We start from the raw sequence: 18,880 nt of genomic DNA on the forward strand, positions 1-18,880 counted from the left end.
TTGAACATTTTGTCATAATAGATTTTTTGTTCATTTATAGATCTTTTGAGAAATGTTTGTTCAGGTATTTTGCCCACTTTTTATCTGGCTTTATCTTTTTTTGTTGTTGAGTTTTTTGAGTTCTTTAAGTATTCTGGATATTAGTCTTTTAAGTAGTTTCCAAATATTTCCCCCTATTCTTAGAGTGATTCTAACAATTTTGAACAAGTAAATCAACAAATATTTTTGACTATTTGACTAGTCCCTCTCTAAATATGTACTCTGAAAATAGCAGGACTGGTATCCAATTGTGGCTGATAAAGGGTAAAAATCCATAGCACATCAAGTCCTTATGAACAGAGCTGTCAGTAATTTCTTTTTCTTAAAATAGAGAAAAACCTTAAGCTAATTTTTAAAGGCTTTGGGTAGATTATAAGCACCTTAAGGGTCAGGGTCAATTTTTTTTAAATCTTGTCCCTCCTCTTATTCCTTTGGGTCTGACCCTTTGGGCTGAGTGAAACCATCCACTGTGTTGATAACATGTTTCGGCTTTTCCTGTCTGAATGAAGTCCTCCTAGAGCTGAAAGGAGACCGTGGTGATGGGAGGTGATGTTATGAAGGGCATGTGGACTGCGGAAGGAAATAGACACCTCTGAGTGTTACAGGAGAGGCAGAGCATCCTAGACCAGTGTGAGCTGTCTTCATCCCTCAGCGGTGACTGTGAGCAAGTTCTGAAACTCTGAGTGCCGTAGTTTCCTCACCTGTGAAGCTGAGATCATAATGTAGCTACAATAGAGTTGTTTCAAGTATTAAATGAGCTAATATATTAGAACTTGGAACAATAATTGGCAATGGTAGTTGCTCAACAAATATTAACCATTATTATCATCAGTGTTAAAGATCTTGGGGGAAAGAACAGATTACCCTCCCTTACCCATATAAAATATTTAACAAACACATGAGAGTACATCAAAGAGTTCATGTAAAATGCAATTGAAAGACATTTTTGTGCAAAAACAGTTTTTGAAGTCTATGCATAGTTTTTCATAATGAATATATTCCTTGAAATTTTTTGAAGATACTCTCATCTTATTTTTTCTTTCATATTTTTGAGAATCATTTTTTAAAAGATTTATGTACTTACTTGAAAGGCAGAATTACAGAAAGGCAGAGGCAGAGAGAGAGAGAGAGAGAGAGAGTGAGCGAGCACAAGCGAGCTTCAATCTGCTGGTCCTCAAATGGTCACAAAGGCCAGAGTTGAGCTGATTCAAAGCCAGGAACCAGGAGCTTCTTCCAGGTCTCTGACATGGTTGGAGGGGCCTAAGGACTTGGGCCACCTTCTACTTTCCTAGGCCATAGCAGAGCTGGATTTGAAGTGATGCAGCTGGGACTTGAACCAGTGCCCATATAGGATGCCAGCACTGCAGGTGGCAGCTTTACCTGCTATGCCACAGCACCAGGGAAATAAAATTTTTAATTTACCTTAGAGTCAAAGTCTTAATGTTCCTTTAAACAAAGAGTTCAGTAAAAAAGACGACTATAGTTCAGCAGGAATATAGGTAAGAGTGATAATAATAAAATGAAAAGATGTCAACTTCACCCAGATATGGTACTTTTTTTTTTTTTTAAAGATTTAGTTATTTGAAAGGCAAAATTAGAGAGGCAGAGGCAGAGAGAGCGACATCTTCCATCCACTGGTTCACTCCCCAGATGGCCACAATGACCAGAGCCAGGAGCTTCTTCCAGGTCTCCCACACGGGTGCAGGGGTCCAAGCACTAGGGCCATTTTCTACTGCTTTTCCAGGCCATAGCAGTCAGCTGGATTGGAAGTGGAGCAGCTGGGACTCAAATTGGCACCCATATGGGATGCTGGCACTGCAGGCAGCGGCTTTACCCGCTATGCCACAGTGCTGGCCCCCAGGTAAAGTGCATTTTAGAGTAGTCACAGATCCTTAAAACTATTATAGTATATAATTGATAATCTTTTTGACAAAGATTAAAAATAAAATCTGACAAACCACTATTTGAAGCAAAACTGATACAGGCATTTCTCATTTTTTTTTTTTTTGCTTATTTTTGATTTTAAAAATTTTAGCTCTGGGGCTGGCGCCGTAGCTCAGTTGGTTAATCCTCCGCTCGCAGCGCTGGCATCCCATATGGGCACCGGGTTCTAGTCCTGGTTACTCCTCTTCAGTCCAGATCTTTGCTGTGGCATGGGAGGGCAGTGGAGGATGGCCCAAGTGCTTGGGCCCTGCACCCGCATGGGAGACCAGGAAGCTCCTGGCTTCGGATCGGTGCAGCGCCGGCTGTAGCGGCCATTTGGGCAGTGAACCAATGGAAGGAAGACCTTTCTCTCTGTCTGTCTCTCTCACTGTCTACAACTCTACCTGTCAAATAAATAAATTTAAAAAAATTAAAAATTTTAACTTCACCTATAAGAGCATGCAGTATTTATCTTTCTGTGTCTGGCATATTTCATTCAACATGTTGTCCTCTAGTTGCAACTATGTTGATGAAAATGATATTTCATTTTTTAAAATAGCTGAGTAATATCTAGCTATATGTGTATATATCATCCATTCATCTGATGATGGATGCCTTGGTTGATTCCATATTCTGGCTATTATGAACTGGGCTGCTGTAAACAGGGTGGTGCTGGTATCTCTTTGATACAGTGTGTTCATGGCTTTTGGGTATATGCCCAGCAGTGGGATTGCTGGATCATATGGCAAGTCAATTTCTATTTTTTAAAGAAATCTCCATGCTGTTTTTGAAGTAGCTGTGCTAATTTATATTCCCACCATCAGCGTGTAATAGGACCCCCTTCTCCACATCCTCACCGGCATTAGATACCCTCTGTCTTTTGGATAGTAGCCATTCTGCCAGGGGTGAGGGCATTCTTTAAGCTGTAGAGAGATTTTTATGAACTTGCAATATAGTAATTCACAAATGTGGAATCTACTGTGCTTTTCTTCGCTTCAGCCTCTTTGGTGTTAATCTCCCTGGGTCCTGGGTGTTTTGTGCTCTCTAGAGGATCTGGGAGGCAGTGTAGCCTAACTGGAAGGAACTCCGAAATCAGAGCAGGTTCCTTTTCCAGCCCTGCTGTTGTTGCTTCCTAGCCCTATGAGCCATGGTTGTTGCTCAGCTTCTTAGCTAGCAAAGTTAATGTGAGAATTATCTAAAAGGTTTTAAGAGCAAAATATGTATGGAATTATAATGATATGAGATCTGTAATGTAATAAGCATAAGGTTTTATAAGTGAAAAAGAACATTGTTTCCCAAAAAGTATTCATCTAGAGCCACGGATGCTGTACATAACACTCAAAATAATTTGGTACTCCTTTTAGAAACAGTTTCAGATTCATGAATGAAAACCAGTCTCAAAACTTTACATCACTTCTTTGTTTTTTTTATAAACTTTCAACTTCTTAAATCTTTTTTAAAAAAGATTTATTTATTTGAAAGAGTTACAGAGAGAGAGAGAGATCGATCTTCATCTGATGATTCACTCCCCACATGGTTGCAATGGCCAGGGTCAGGGCTGGGCCAGACTGAAGCCAGGAGCTTCTTCTGGGTCCTCCACATGGGTACCAGGGCCTAAGCACTTGGGTCATTTTCCACTGCTTTCCTCAGGTACATTAGCAAGGAGCTAGATTGGAAGTGGAGCTGTTGGGTCTTGTCTGCATCTCATCTGGGATGCTGACATTGCTCGCAGTAGTTTTATCCTCTCTGCCACAATGCCAGCCCCAACTTTTTAGTTTATAACAAACTTTTTTTTTTTTTTTGACAGGCAGAGTGGACAGTGAGAGAGAGAGACAGAGAGAAAGGTCTTCCTTTGCCGTTGGTTCACCCTCCAATGGCCGCCGTGGCCGGCGTGCTGCGGCCGGCGCACCGCGCTGATCCGATGGCAGGAGCCAGGAGCCAGGTGCTTTTCCTGGTCTCCCATGGGATGCAGGGCCCAAGCACCTGGACCATCCTCCACTGCACTCCCTGGGCACAGCAGAGAGCTGGCCTGGAAGAGGGGCAACCGGGACAGAATCCGGCGCCCCAACCGGGACTAGAACCCGGTGTGCCGGCGCTGCTAGGCGGAGGATTAGCCTAGTGAGCCGTGGCGCCGGCAGTTTATAACAAACTTTTTAGTTTAGAATAATTACAGACTTATACAAGGTTGCAAAGATAGTTCAAGGAAGTTTCATATATCCTTCATCAAAATTCCCCAAATATTGATGTCTTGTATAATCACAGTATGATAACCAAAAGCAGAAAGTTAACATTCATGCAATATCACTATTGGGGAGATAGTTTAGCCTAGAGGGTAGGACACTGGTTTAGACACCTGCATTCTGCATTGGAGCATCTGAGTTTGATCCTAGGCTCTAGCTGCTGACCCCAGCTTCTTATTAATGCAGACCCTGGGTGGCAGTGGCGATGGCATAAGTGATGGGGTTCCTGACACCCACGTGGGAGGTTGGGATCAAGTTCTCAGCTTTGGTCCTTCTTAGCCCTGATTTGTGGGCACTTGAGGATGGAATCAGAGGATGGGAGTGTTCTTTGTCTCTATCTCTCAAATAAATGAATAGATAAATAAAAAATAATGTAGGATTTACTTAGAACCTATACACATCTTCCCATATACTTAAAAAAGCATCCAATCAGCAAACCTTATCCAAATCTTACTGACTGTTGTAATGTTTCTTGTTAGTTGCATGCCCTCAGTTTCCTTTAATCTGGAAGAGTTCCTTGGTCTTTGTCTGCTATGATCTTGACACTTTGGAAAGGATTGGTCAGTTATTTTGTGGATTGTGTCTCAGCTTGGGTTTATCTGATATTTTCTCATAATTAAATGCATTTTTGGCAAGAATCCCATAGACTTAATGCCATGGCCTTCTTGGTATATTATATCAGGCACATGATGTCAGCTTGTCTGATGATGTTAACTTTGCTCACTTGGTGAAGGGGAGGGTCTTCCAGGCTTCTCCACTGTGACGTTCTTACTTTTATAAGTAAGTATCTTGAGATATTAATATTTGGAGGTTATGTAAATACCCTTTGCCTCATTTACTCTTTAGCATCTATTTATAATTTTTCTCCAGCACAATTACTTGGGTGTTTGCCAAATGGTCACATTTACTTACAACTTTGAACCATATCTCCAGATTGATGAGTCACTCTTTCCACACCCAACTCAGGGTGACTGGGTTGTTCCCCACATTCAGAGCCAACACTCAGAGGTTTGATTCTTTTTTTTTTCTCCTTGCTTCCTCCCTGCCATGATTTATACAGCCTATATGAGACCTATCTGACAGAGGAAAGCACATGTTCTTGGAACACAGCTCTCAATTAGAATCCTAGAACTCAGCCCATGCAAGTTGGGTGACCTCATTTAAATAAGTTAGTCTTGGCTGGCTCCGTGGCTCAATAGGCTTATCTTCCACCTGCAGCGCCGGCACACTGGGTTCTAGTCCCGGTTGGGGCGCCAGATTCTGTCCCGGTTGCTCCTCTTCCTGTCCAGCTCTCTGCTGTGGCCCGGGAGTGCAGTGGAAGATGGCCCAAGTCCTTGGGCCCTGCATCCGCATGGGAGACCAGGAGAAGAGCCTGGCTCCTGGTTTCGGATCAGCGCGGTGCGCCTGCCGCAGCGCACCGGCTGGAGAGGCCATTGGGGGGTGAACCAACGGCAAAGGAAGACCTTTCTCTCTGTCTCTCTCTCTCACTGTCCACTCTGCCTGTCAGTCTTTCTGAGTTTCAGGTACCTCATAATTAAAATAAAAATTCTTGTTTATGTGGGTTTTAACAAGGGATAAGATACTTTGCATAAAATTTAAAATTTGTGTCAAGCATGATGTGAATCTATTTCATGAATATTGGCTCTTTTTTCTTCTTTTCCCATTGAAAGTTCTCAAATGGCCATAGTAAATACAAAAGCTGGATTTTGGTTCCCTTGGACTGGGTAAGAACCACCTTTTTTCCCCCCAAGAAAGCAACTTTAGGTGATCAATGTCTACTCAAGGCTGAGAATCCCTGAACTAGATACTCACTTAAGGTCTTTTTGATTGAGAACACCAGGATAAAAGAAAATCACTACATATTTACTATTATTATAGCAAGTTGTTATTAATGATATTTGCAATAAAAATGCAGAAAGGGAGACATCATGTGAGGTAAAATTTGAAGTATTTGTTCGTTCATTCTCTTTAGTGGTTTCTTGAACTATATCCAGGCACTGTGTGAAAGCACTGCGTGTATAAAGATGAAATGGGCACAGTCAAGCAGCTAGAACACAGTTTGGTGTGATGCAAGTTGTGGCAGGGGAGGTGGAATTCACTACAAAGCCACACAGACTATGCATGGAGTTTACCTTGCAAAGAAGTTCAGATATTATTCTTTGGAGTTTGACAGCATATGAAGAATATTGAGCAGGTAGGTGAAGGGATGATACTTTAGTGTTATGAAATATTATTCTTGTGTATTTGAAATGAACAGCAGGGATGTAGGGTGATCAAGAGAGTTGGAATGCCTCATGCTGAGATATTACAGTGGCGATGAAGTGGGGGGCAGGCTTGTGAGATATGTTGGAGGTAGACAGGACTTGAAGACCAGTAATGTGAGGGGGAGCAGCTTTGGTGACATTTAGGTGTCTGAGTTGGTTGTGGAATCATTCACTGAAGGGCAATGGCAAGGTTGTGAGTGGGCATCCAGTGAATTCAATTTTGAACCTGTTGCCAATGAGACATTTGAAAATATGTTACCTAACAAGTGGTCACGTGGTTTGAATATGTTTTGTCCCCACCAAAAGTTGAGGCTTAATTCTTTAATGTTACAGTGTTGGGAGGTAGGCTCTAGTGGGAGGTGCTTGGGTTGGGAGGCTAGAGACCTCATGAATGAGTTAATGCTTTTCTCCTGGTGTTGAGTGAACTTTCAATCTGGAGGGGCTGGATTGGCTGGCAAGAGAGGAGGTGGTTAGAAAGTCGGCATACCCCTCTTGTTCTCTCTCTCCTACATGTACCCACTTAACCCCTTCTGTTATCTGCCATGAGTTGGAGAGGCTTGAAGCCCTCACCAGATACGACTGCCTGATGGTGAACTTCCCAGCCTCCAGAACTGTGAGCTAACATAAACCTGTATTCATTATTTCACCAGTGTCAGGTATTCTGTGATAGCAGTAGGGAATGGGCTAAGACAGGTGGCTGATACTTGGATCTGGAAGATGGGGAAAGTCCCCCCATTTGAGAAAAAGATAGGGAATCATGAAGATGATGTTCGAAGCCACAGGTGCTTTTGAAATGACTAGATCAAGTAGAAGAGTAAGAGAAAAACCAAGGACAGGCCTGAGGGATTGCCAGTATAAATTGTGGATGGAAGAGGAGCCAGAGAGGAAAGGCCAGAGAACAAGAAGAGAACCAGGAAAGGAGAGTTTTGGGGGGGGGTATCAAGGAGGGGGAGTTTGAGGGCAGGCAGACCAGCCAGCAGCACAGGCAATGGAGGAGTCAAGTAAGGTGAGGCCTCAACTACAATCATTGGATTTGGCCCTTAGGTGCGTGACAGAGCCTCACTGAACTTCTATAATGAAAGGTGTGGGGAGTCTAAGAACTGGGTGGCAGTTTCCCTCCCCTGACTAGTTCCATTCTTTAAAAGGCATTGAATGAGCTCCCCTCGGAGCTGTGACTCTGCTCACAAGGCATTCAGTCCAGGCCTCACTGGACAGGTGAGGGAGTTAAGATCTAGAAAGCTAGTGACTTGCTTGATATGTAGTGGAGAATTCAAGTCCTTAATCCAGAGCTTTCCCACCTACAAGGGCACTGCTGTCCACTCATTTCCTACTCACTCATGTGTTGCTTGTTTGCTCTCTGGTGGTTTTGTTAATGTAGCTTGTGGTTTTCCAAGGCCAAAGAGTAGAAACTACATCCCTACTTCCTTGTCACCTTAGCTTTTCCTCATTTTTGACTTCATGGATATTTTAAAGAATAAATGAGCTATCACGGATAAACCCTTCCAAAAATATGGTACACAGCATTTCAAGAAATGTGGTTGGACAGTCAGAAGGCATGTACATGGAATGGAACCGGTGAGTAAATGACGATATATAGTAGTCAATGGTATTTCTTTCTTTTTTTTTTTTTTAGATTTATTTATTTGAAAGGCTGAGTTACAGAGAAGGAGGGAGGAAGGCAGGGAAGGAGAAAGAGAGAGAGACAGATCTTGCATCTGCTGATTCACTCCCCAGATGGTCATAATGCCTAGAGCTGTGCCGATCCGAAGCCAGGGGCCTCTTCCGTGTCTCCCAAGTGGGTGCAGAGGCCCAAGGACTTGGGCCATCTTCCACTGCTTTCCCGGGCCATAGCAGAGAGCTGGATTGGAAGTGGAGCAGCCAGGACTTGAACTGATGCCCATATGGAAAGCTGGCACTGCAGGTAGTGGCTCTATCCACTATGCCACAGCACTGGCCCCATGGTATTTCTTTTTAACTTTGACATTTTGATCAAGGACCTCTGAGTCCCATGTAGTCCTGATGTCAAAAAATCAGCTACTAAGACAGGCTCTGTATCAGTGTGGATCTCAGAGGATCTGACCCTGTAGCTCTACCTCTGAACAGGTGTTTCCATGGGATTCACTGTTTCTGAAACAATAGCCACAGAAATGCACCCCAGCTATGTGCAATGTGCATATCAGGGAGAGATAATCCCACTAAGAATTTATAATCATTTGATGGAGTAGTTTTATAAAATGTTTATACCACTTAGCATCCATTTGTCCTTCTTAGAAACATCCTGATTTTCTTTTGAAGCAGGGCCTTGCCCACTACCATGATGTCTTGTAATGATCTGTGTCTTGGCAGGCCATTCTGGAAATGGAGCTGTCAGACTGATGAGTCTGCTCAGGCTGCCATAACAAAAACCAATGGACTGTGTGGCTTAAGCAACATAGATTTTTGTCTCCACGATTGTGAGAAAAAAGTCCAAGATCAACATTCTGGTGGGGGTTGGTTTCTGGTGAGGACTCTTTCTGCCTTGCAAATGGCCACTTTGGCCTCACAAGGCTGAAGGAAACCGCCTTGAGGGGGTTGAGGAGAGCAGAGGGAGAGAGGGAGAGGATGCAGGTGCAAGCTTTCTAGTGTCTCCTCTTGCAGGGACACTAATCCTGTTGGATCAGAATCTCACCTCTGTGACCTCATTTGATCTTAATTACTCCTTTACTGAAAGCACAGCCACATTTTGAGTTATGGTTTCAATATACAAATGTATTTTGGGGAGGGGCACAAACTTCGAGTCCATGACACCAGCCAAAGTCAGTTTCTCTGGCTTGCGTATTAGGAACTTAGTTCTTCCTTGCAAAGTAGGAGCTTTAGATACATGCAAACATGTTTGCTAGTCTTAGTTTTCCCAGAATAAAAATGCATTTTTCCCATATTGTTCTTTAAAACCAGCTCTGTTTGTTAGGTCCGAATTCTAGTTTATTTAGCATAAAGCAAAAACCTTTTGATTGACACCAGTCATCTTTGCCCACCTCCTCTTGCATCTTTGCCGGATTCCATGGCCTTACTTGAGCAAGCCTGCAGGCAGGTGACTGGAGACTCTCTGATGTCATTCTCTGCACTGATGTCTGACGCCAGCCTCAGTGCTGGCTGGCTGGAAAAACGACCAGCTTGGCTCTCAAAGTTCTGGCTCTGTGTTACAAGGAGTTGGCAGTTCTCTTCTTGCTTTTTTCTTTTTATTGCTTGTTCCATAATCTGAGGCACATACACAGCTGGTTGGCAGTTCTTTTTCTAAAACTGTGGTGCTCACCATCTGAAAGGCTCTTAATCTGCCTGCTGCTCCAGACACTGGCACAATGACAAATTAGATGAAGCGAGGGCCTTCTCCCAAGGATCTCTGAGCTAGAAGTCTTTGTGGAGCTTGTCAAAGAGATGTCTGCACAAAACTGTCCCCAGGGTAAGGCTGTCCTCAGGCAAGCAAGTACATTTATATGTGAAGAGTCACAACCAGCCTGGGAAAAGGAACATAGAAAGATGGCTCCCAAACACTTGTGGTTCATGCTCATTTAATTTTTGATTCTGCCCCAGTATTCCCCTCTGCACCTGGAAATCACTCAGTATAAAATAAACCACAGTACTTTCCAGAACTGTTTTTGTGTTTTTCAACTGCAGATGTCCGGGAAACAGTAAACTCTTGTTTTGAAACTTTTGAAAATTGAGCTTCTGATTCCAAGCAATTGAAAATGGTTCCTGTTTATGCTTCTTATTGGTGATAGTTTAACTAGCTGGATTTTGTTTTCTCTGGATTATGGTTTTTTTATGGTTTTCCTTTAGGAGTTTACCAGCCCCTGGAGCTCACTGGTAGCAAAGAAAAAACATGTCCAGAGCAATTCAATTTCTTTAATGTCCACAGGAAAGGTGGCCTGTTGCCATTATAGGATAAACCTAGGGCTTTCTTCCCAGGAGTTCATGGATTAGTAAAATCAGAGTAATATTAATACCTTCTTTTTGCAAGGCTAGAATATATACTTTGGATAGTGTCTAAAATTAATTCAAGATAGTCACTTATTTCTGGCATTTGTTATAAAGGAATTATTTGAATATTTCTTTACTCTGGTAATTTAGCAAAAAGATTATTTTCTTTACTCTTGACTTGTTTGGGCAAGCATGACTAATAGTTACCAATGTGTAGACCATTTATTAAAATGTCTAAATCCTTCTGTTAAAGTCAATCCAACAGGTGGTTATGGCTATCCTGCAGCATTTTCAACAGTTCTTCTCACACCTACCAATTAAAATCACCCGAACAATTATTGGGAGCTTCCTGTGTGTACACTTTTGGGTCCTGGGAAGAGGGTGGAAGGAATGATGTGATAAAGGCAGTGCTTAGAGCTAAAAGATGGTACAGTTTTGTAGTTAGTTCAGACTATAGATGGTGCAAATTATATGGAAATCAAAATGGGTAGAGAGTAGGTTTTGTCAGGTCTCTTAAGGGACAGCTTATGTGGTAGTTGCTGGGAAGTGGTAATTCTGAGCTAGAAGATGACTGAGAAGAGAGGCAAATAAACGGAAATGAATCACTGGTGGTGGGGAGTCCTTTGTGCCAGACACTGTGCTAAGTGCTCTGTCGTGCATCTGAAAAAATTGAATCTTCTCTATTAATTTAAAACTTAATTTGATCTCTTTGGGAAGAGGAGCCTAAGATTGAGATCACACAATGTGTAAGTATTAGAATTACTTGAAAATAAAAGTCAAGTCCACTTGACTCCAAAGAATGCAAGTAAGCAAGACTAGCTTAGGAGATCTTCCCCTGGCAGGAGGGGAGGGACCTTCATGGGGTGGAGCAAGGGATGAAGTTTATTAGCTCGGACCTGGCATGGTAAAAACATGTTTGTGTTTCACAAGGAAGACAATCTGAAGCTTCTATAGATCCTGAGTGGGTGAGTGATGCGGTAGGGTGGTACATTTTCTCTGATATTTTCCATATTGTTGAGAATATTTGTAGTATGTTATTTTTCATTCTTGTGTCATACTCTACTGTTGATGAATATTTTGGTTGTTTCCAGTAAGGCTATTACAATACAGTGGCTGATATTCTTATATATCTTTAAATGTTCAAAAATACTTGTTTTGATGATCTAACCAGAGAAATGCTGGGTCATGGGTAAACACATCTAGCATTAGTAGGCACTGCCAAACAAACATGTTTCTCATGGTGATGGTACCCATTTGCATTCCTAGGAGTGATATAAGAGTTCTAGGTTGTTTAACTTGTTAAAAACATACCAGGGGATTCCAATTCAATCCCATCAAGGTGGCATGTACCAATGCCATCTCACTAGTCCAAGTGATCAATTTCAGTTCACAATTGATCATAATGAAAGGACTAAGAGTCAAAGGGAGCACATAAACAAGTCTAGTACCTGCTAACACTAACCAATGGAATAAATAAAGGGGAGAGTGATCCAACATGGGAAGTGAGATACTCAGCAGACTCATAGAATGGCAGATGTCCTAAACAGCACTCTGGCCTCAGAATCAGCCCTAAAGGCATTCGGATCTGGCTGAAAAGCCCATGAGAGTATTTCAGGCATGGAAAGCCAAGACACTCTGGCAAAAGATCTCTGCGAGGGAGATCCAGTGGAAAGAACAGGTCTTCAAAGAAGGAGGTACCTTTCTCTGAAGGGAGGAGAGAACCTCCACTTTGACTATGACCTTGTCTAAACAAGATAAGAATCGGAGAACTCAGAGGGCTTCCATAGCCTTGGAAACTCATGACCGGAGCATAGGGAGACTACTGATGCCATAGACAGGAGTGTCAATTGGTAAAGTCAACAACAGGAGTCACTGTGCACTTACTCCTCATGTAGGATCTCTGTCCTTAATGTGCTGTGTATTGAGATTTAATGCTATAACGAGTACTCAAACAATATATTTCACTTTGTGTTTCTATGGGGGTGCAAACTGTTGAAATCTTTACTTAATGCATACTAAACTGATCCTCTGTAAAAAAAAAAAAGAAATTATCAATTCCCAACTTGACTCTCACTGGGATTAAACATGACAATAGGTCTGATCTGATTTCATCATCATTTAAAAAAAATCATCTATTATTTTTCACTTTATGTTTCTGTGTGAGAGCAAACTGTTGAAATCCTTACTTAATGTATACTAAGCTGATCTTCTGTATATTAAGATAATCGAAAATGAATCTTGATGTGAATGGAAGGGGAGAGGAAGTGGGAAAGGGGAGGGTTGCGGGTGGGAGGGACGTTATGGGGGGGAAGCCATTGTAATCCATAAGCCGTACTTTGGAAATTTATATTCATTAAATAAAAGTTAAAAAAAAAAAGAGTTCTAGGTTGTTTAACTTGTGTGTCTTCCTGGCATGACTTTGAGCAGGAAAGCATGCAACAATGGAGGTATCTTTCATATCAGCCACAGGGTCTGCATGGGGATTGTGAGTTGTAGGGGTATGATGAATCCTTAATAACTTAATAACCAGGGGTTCACCAAATTCATATTCCACACACTGCAAAAATGCTACAAGAAACTGCAGGAAAACCAAGTTCATCCAGATTTTGCCAAAGATAAAAATATGACTCAAGTGTTCCATGTACTGTTTGAAAATCTTACCCAATTCCTTACCATTTAACAACAGGATGTTACTCAAAGGTGAACCAAACAATTATCTATAGACCACTGAGCCAAAAATCCTGTTTAAATGATAGTCTTATACCAATAGATCTTTCATTTGAGCATAATAAAATGGATTTGTCATCTTAGGTGGTCATCTTAGATTTTCTAAGGAACAACCATAGCTGTTCTAAACTCGCATAGGTTCAGGTGAGGGCCTGAGAACTTCTAGTTAGTTGTTGACTATAGATATTCTTGAAAGATTACAGGATGAATTCAATGTTTAATTTTTTATGTCAACTTGACTGGGTTAAGGGATACCCACATTGCTGGTAAAAAATGATTTCTGGGTGTCTCTCTGAAGGTGTTTCTAGAAGAGACTAGTATTTAAATCTGTAGACTTAGTTAAAAAGATTCACCCTCACTAGTACGGGCAAGCATCTTCTAATCTGCTGAGAGTCTGAATAGAGTAAAGATTTGGAGGGAGGGCAAATTGGCTCTTTTCTGGAGCTAGAACATCTGTCTTCTCCTGAACTCAGACATTGAAACTCTGGGTTTTCAGGCCTTGAAATTCCATTGAATCCCCAAATTCTTGGGCCTTTGGACTCAGGCAGAATTATACCACTGGCTTTCATAATTTTCTACCTTGTGGATGGCAGATTTTTTGGGAGATGTCTCAGCTTCTCAATTGTGTGAAATAATTCTCATGATAAATCCCCTATTTATTTATTTATTTTTTAACTTTTATTTAATGAATATAAATTTCCAAAGTACAGCTTATGGATTACAATGGCTTTTCCACCCCCCATAACTTTCCTCCCACCCACAAGCCTCCCCTCTCCTACTCCCCCTCCCCTTCCATTCATATCAAGATTCATTTTCAATTTTCTTTATATACAGAAGATCAGTTTAGTATATATTAAGTGAAGATTTCAACAGTGTGCACCCACACAGAAACATAAAGTGAAAAATACTGTTTGAGTGCTAGTTATAGCATTAAATCACAATGTACAGCACATTAAGGACAGAGATCCCACATGAGGAGTAAGTGCACAGTGACTCCAGTGACTCCTGTTGTTGACTTAACAAATTGACACTCTTGTTTATGGCATTCAGTAATCACCCTAGGCTCTTGTCATGAGTTGCCAAGGCTATGGAAGCCTTTTGAGTTCGCTGACTCTGATCATATTTAGAGAAGGTCATAGTCAAAGTGGAAGTTCTCTCCTCCCTTCAGAGAAAGGTACCTCCTTCTTTGATGACCTGTTCTTTCCACTGGGATCTCACTCGCGGAGATCTTTCATTTAGGTATTTTTTTTTTTTTTGCCAGAGTGTCTTGGCTTTCCATGCCTGAAATACTCTCACGGGCTTTTCAGCAGGATCCAAATGCCTTAAGGGCTGATTCTGAGGCCAGAGTGCTGTTTAGGACATCTGCCATTCTATGAGTCTGCTGTGTATCCCGCTTCCCATGTTGGAGCATTCTCTCCTTTTTTTATTCTATCAGTTAGTATTTGCAGACACTAGTCTTGTTTATGTGATCCCTTTGACTCTTAGTCCTATCATTATGATCAATTGTGAACAGAAATTGCTCACTTGGACTAGTGAGATGGCATTGGTACATGCCACCTTGATGGGATTGAATTGGAATCCCCTGGTATATTTCTAACTCTACCATTTGAGGCAATATTACTGTATATTCCATTGCTTCTGTTTCTCAAGAGATCCCTAATACAAAGAGGCAATAAAAAGCACACCATGTGCTTTACGCTCACCTTAGATGGTGTGCTGTGGCCCTGATCAAATGCTCATCTCTGTGACTTGTTTTCTCCTCTGCACTGTGGCACTGACAATGTCTACCTCTCTCTTGTTGTGAGGTGGGTATTTACCAAAATGAAAGTCCAGATATGGCTTTAGATGGCACAATAAAAGGATCAGTCTTCTCTTTGATTTCTTTTTAAATTTTATTTAAGTCATACAAGATTCATGTATTCAATATATACAGATTTAGGAACATAGTGACACTTTGCCCCCCACCCTTTCTCCCACCCACACTCCAATGCTTCCTCCTCTTTCCTCTCACATTCCTACTCTTAATTTTTACAAAGATCTATTTTCAGTTTACTTAATGATCATATAGTTGACCCTACACTAGATAAAAGAGTTCAATAAATAGTATGAAGAAAAAAACACAAAATACAAACACTATTCCTCAATGGAAGAGACAAGGGCTATAAACAATCATAAAGCCTAAAAATGTTATTTCAATCCAATGTTATATTTCAGGTACTCTATTAGTTACCTTGGATCAAGAAAAACATATGATATCTGTCTTTTTGGAATTGGCTTATTTCACTAAGTATAATGGTTTCCAGTTGTATCTATCTATTGCAAACCACAGGATTTTATTTATTTTTTTACAGCTGAGTAGTGTTCCATAGTGTATTAAACCATAATTTCTTTACCCAGTCAATAGTTGATGAACATCTGGGTTGATTCCATATCTTAACTATTGTGAATTGTACTGCAATGAACATTGGGGTACAGATAATTTTTTTCATATACCGATTTATTTTGCCTTGGTTAAATTCCAAGGAATGGAATGGTTGGATCATACAGTAGGTTTATATTCAGATTTCTGAGGTATATCCATACTGTTTTCCACAATGGCTGTACCAATTTACATTCCTACCAACTGTGAACCAAGGGTACATTTTACTCCACATCCTTTCCAGCATTTGTTGTTTGTTGAGTTTTGTATGAGAGCCATTCTAACTGGAGTGAAGTAAAACTTCACCGTGGTTTTTTTGATTTGCATTTCCCGATTGCTAGTAATCCTGAGCATTTTCTCAAGTGTCTGTTGGCCATTTGAATTTCCTCTCTTGAAAAATGTTGTTTAAGACATTGCCCATTTCTTAACTGGGTTGTTTGTTTTGTTGTTGAATTTCTTGAGCTCTTTATCAATTCTGGATGTTAACCCTTTATCAGTTGTGTAATTTGTAACTATTTTCTCCCATTCTGTTGGATGCCTCTTCACTTTGCTGAGTCTTTGATTTGCAGCGCAGAAGCTCCTCATTTGATGTAATCCCATTTATTAATTTTGGCTTTCATTACCTGTGCTTCTGGGGTCTTTTCCAAGAAGTCTTTGCCTATGTCAACGTCTTGCAGAGTTTCCCCAATGTTCTCTAAAATTTGATGGTATTGGGTCATAGATTCAGGTATTTCCATTTTGAGTGGATTTTTATGTAAGGTGTAAGGTATGGGCCTAGTTTCTTACTTCTGCATATGGAGATTCAGTTTTCCCAGCACTTCTTATTAAAGATACTATCCTTGTTCCAGGGGTTGATTTTAGCTCCTTTGTAAAATACAAGTTGGTTGTAAATGCATGGATTGATTTCTGGAGTTTGTATTTTGTTCCATTTGTCTACAAGTCTGTTTTTGTGCCAGTACCAGACTGTTTTCATTATAACTGCCCTGTAGTATGTCTTGAAATCAGGTATTGTGATGTTTCCAGCTTTGTTTTTATTGTATAAGATTGCTTTAGCTATTTGTGTCTCTTTTGCTTCCATATGAATTTCAGCATAGTTTTCTCTAGATCCGTGAAGAATGTCATTAGTAATTTGATTGAGATTGCACTGAATCTGTAAATTGCTTTTGGTAGTATCGACATTTTGATAATGTTGATTCCATGAACATGGAAGATTTTTCCATTTTTAAATGTCTTCTTCTATTTCTTTAGTGTTTTGTAATACTCATTGTAGAAGTCTGACATCCTTGGTTAAATTTGTTGCATGGTATTTAATTCTTTTTGTAGCTATTATGAATGGGATTCATCTTAGATATTCTTTCTCAGCCATGGCATTGTCTGTGTATACAAAGGCTGTTGATTTGTGTGTAGTGATTTTATATACTGCCACTTTACCAAACTCTTTTGAGTTCCAATAGTCTCTTAGCAGAGTTTTTTGGACCCCTTATATAGAATCATGTCATCTGCAATAGGGATAGTTTGATTTCCTCCTTTCCAATTTGTATACAGTTGATTTATCTTTCTTGCCTAGTAGCTCTGGCTGAAACATCCAGGATTATATTAAATAGCAATGGTGAGAGTGGGTATCCTTGACTGGTTCCGGATCTTAGTGGGAATGGTTCCAGCATTTCCCAATTCCATAGGATGCTGGCTGTGGTTTTGTCATAAATTCCTTGGTTGTGTTGAGGAACATTCCTTCTATACACATTTTGCTTATGGTTTTCATTATGAAAGGATTTTTTTGCATTCTTTTTTTTTTGACAGGCAGAGTGGACAGTGAGAGAGAGAGACAGAGAGAAAGGTCTTCCTTTGCTGTTGGTTCACCCTCCAATGGCTGCCGCAGCCGGTGCATCGCACTGATCCGAAGCCAGGAGCCAGGTGCTTCTCCTGGTCTCCCATGCGGGTGCAGGGCTCAAGCACTTGGGCCATCCTCCACTGCACTCCCGGGCCACAGCAGAGAGCTGGCCTGGAAGAGGGGCAACCAGGACAGAATCCAGCACCCTGACCAGGACTAGAACCTGGTGTGCCGGCGCCGCAAGGCGCAGGATTAGCCTATTGAGCCATGGCGCCGGCCTTGCATTCACTTTTAAGGAATGGAAACTTCATACATTTCATAAGTACAATCTTAGGAATATAGTGATTCTTCCCACCATATCCACCCTCCCACATACACTCCCAGCCCTCGTACTTCTCCCTCTCCCATTCTACACTAAAATCCATTTTATTTTTCTCAAAGAAACCTTTTATTTAAGAAATACAACTTTCATAAGTAAAACTCTAGGAATATGGTGATTCTTCCCACCATACCCACCCTCCCACCCACACGGCCACCCCTCAACTTCCTCCCTCTTCCATTCCCAGTCCCATTCTCCATTAAGATTCATTTTCAATTGACTTTATACACAGAAGAACAGCTCTATACTAAGTAAAGATTTCAACAATTTGCATGCAAAAAATTCATTTGAGAACAAGTTTTACAGTTGATTCTCATAATACAACTCATTGAAGACAGAGGTCCTATATGTGGAGTTAATGCACAGTTACTCCTGTTAATTTAACAATTAACACTCTTATGTATGATGTCAGTGATCACCAGAGGTCTTGAAATGAGCTGCAAAGGCTATGGAAGCCTTTTGAGTCCACAATCTCTGGCAGTATTTAGACAAGGCCATAATAAAAGTGGAAGTTCTCTCCTACCTTCAGAGAAAAGTGCTTCCTCCTTTGATGGCTACATCTTTCCACTGGGGTCTCTCTCACAGAGATCCTTCATGTATAACATTTTTTTGCCACAGTGTCTTGGCTCTCCATGCCTGAAATGAGTTCATGGAATTTTCAGCAAGACAAGAATGCTTTAAGTGCTGATTCTGAGGTCAGAGTGCTACTTAAAGTGATTGTGATTCTATGAGTCTGTTGTATGGACTGCTTCCCATTTTGGAGCATTCTCTGCTTTTTAAATTTGATCTGTTATTACCAGACTCTTGCTCTTATTTCTATGATCCCTTTAACACTTAATCCTATCTATATGGTCAATTTAACACTTACGATGGCATTTTTACCATCCAGCTTAATGGGATTTTGGGTCCTATGGAGAGTTTTTAAACTATACCCTTAAAAAGTAAGTCCATAGGAATGTATGCAGAGCTATACATCTTTACAGTTACAAACTTCATCCTCCCTCTCTTATTCCCACTCTTATTTTTTACAGGGATCCCTTTTCAATTAACTTTATACACATACTTACTCTATGTTAAGTAAAGAGTTCAACAGGTAGTATG

General features: G+C 40.9%; 2 protein-coding genes and 1 long non-coding RNA gene across 9 annotated transcripts in view; 1 reads left to right on the forward strand and 2 right to left on the reverse strand.

The window, feature by feature from the left end:
• The window catches only part of CCNE2 (cyclin E2), a 651,763-nt gene that overhangs the window by 477,943 nt on the left and 154,940 nt on the right, over positions 1-18,880 (reverse strand). The window lies entirely within an intron of this gene.
• CFAP418 (cilia and flagella associated protein 418) overlaps positions 1-18,880 on the reverse strand; it is a 273,900-nt gene that overhangs the window by 100,080 nt on the left and 154,940 nt on the right. The window lies entirely within an intron of this gene.
• LOC103348092 (uncharacterized) overlaps positions 1-18,880 on the forward strand; it is a 377,752-nt gene that overhangs the window by 9,787 nt on the left and 349,085 nt on the right. The gene's annotated exons all lie outside the window — the stretch shown is intronic.

Source organism: Oryctolagus cuniculus, chromosome 6 (genome assembly GCF_051225735.1).
Source record: "Oryctolagus cuniculus isolate XC-2025 breed Fujian yellow rabbit chromosome 6, ASM5122573v1, whole genome shotgun sequence".
Classification (NCBI taxonomy): Eukaryota; Metazoa; Chordata; class Mammalia; order Lagomorpha; family Leporidae; genus Oryctolagus; species Oryctolagus cuniculus.